The sequence below is a fragment of the Spinacia oleracea genome, chromosome 6 (genome assembly GCF_020520425.1).
Source record: "Spinacia oleracea cultivar Varoflay chromosome 6, BTI_SOV_V1, whole genome shotgun sequence".
NCBI classification, from domain to species: Eukaryota; Viridiplantae; Streptophyta; class Magnoliopsida; order Caryophyllales; family Amaranthaceae; genus Spinacia; species Spinacia oleracea.
The window spans coordinates 85,031,487-85,032,680 of NC_079492.1; the positions used below are offsets into that span (position 1 = coordinate 85,031,487).

Sequence of the window (1,194 nt, forward strand, 5' to 3'; positions counted from 1 at the left end):
CGTCTGAGGGGTCAGATATTAGGTATCTCACAACAAGCGGATGAGAGTTTGTTCGAGGTTTGGGAGAGATTCAAGGATTTGCAAAGAGAATGCCCGCACCATGGTTTGGAAGATTGGTTCTTGATTCAGCAATTTTATAATGGTCTGGGCAATGAGTCTAGATGTTTGTTGGATTCAGCTGCCAGTGGGAGGTTTATGCAACTTGAGGTGCCTAGAGCTATGGAGGTGATTGAGGAGATAGCCACTCACAATGCCCAGTATGGAAATCCTAGAGGTCTATCTAAGAGGGGTGGTAAGCATGATTTAAATTCTATTGAACAATTAACTGCCCAATTGACTGCTTTACATTATAAATTCGATAATATGCAAGCGGCCAATGCTCAATCTGCCCAACCTGTTAGTGTAGCTGCTATGAGTGCCCAACCTACTACTATTTGTGAAAGTTGTGGAATGTCTGGTCATTATGCACAGGAATGTAGAAGCTCTATTGAACAATGTAATGCTTTTCAATCCTACAAACAAAACAACCCATTCTCCAACTCTTACAATGAGGGCTACAAAAATAACCCTCTGCTTTCCTACAGAAGCAACAACATCCAAAACCCTCACCAAGTTCAACATCCACCACCACAACCATATCAACCCCCACACCAACAATCTTACCAACCCCGAAACAACTACAACCAACAGTCTAGTGGGCCACCTGGGTTCTCTAGACAACACACATCACCCCCACAACCACAACCTCAAGCCACACAGCCTGACCCTATGCTAGTAGAGATGAGAAACATGATGCTACAAATGCAAAAATCTCTAAGTGAAAAGGATGCAAAAATCGATGCTCTTACTGCTCATAACAAGATCATTGATACACAGCTGGCACAGATGGCTACTACTATTGCAGGGAGGCCACCAGGCCAACTTCCTTCACAGCCCGAAAATAGGGAGTCTGCTAATGCAATTACATTGAGGAGTGGTAGGGATTATGATGGTCCTTCTATGCCGGTTGAGGTTGATTCCGGGGTGTCTGCTAGTGATCTGGTCAGTGAGGAAATCCCGAAGATAGTTATGGGTGAAAAGGAACCAGCTGAAAAGATAGTCAATGAAAATGAGGCTACAACTGCGGTTAAGAAGGGAGCGGATATACAAGTACCACCTATTGCACTCCCCTTCCCAAACCGACAACTCAAGAAT

The 1,194-nt window shown here is 44.2% G+C and overlaps 1 non-coding gene across 1 annotated transcript; it reads right to left on the minus strand.

Annotated features, from left to right (window-relative positions):
• Positions 1-107, minus strand: LOC130464479 (small nucleolar RNA R71). The gene has a single exon (XR_008924888.1). It is a non-coding gene; the product is annotated as a small nucleolar RNA R71 (small nucleolar RNA).
• Between the last annotated feature and the right edge of the window lie 1,087 nt (positions 108-1,194).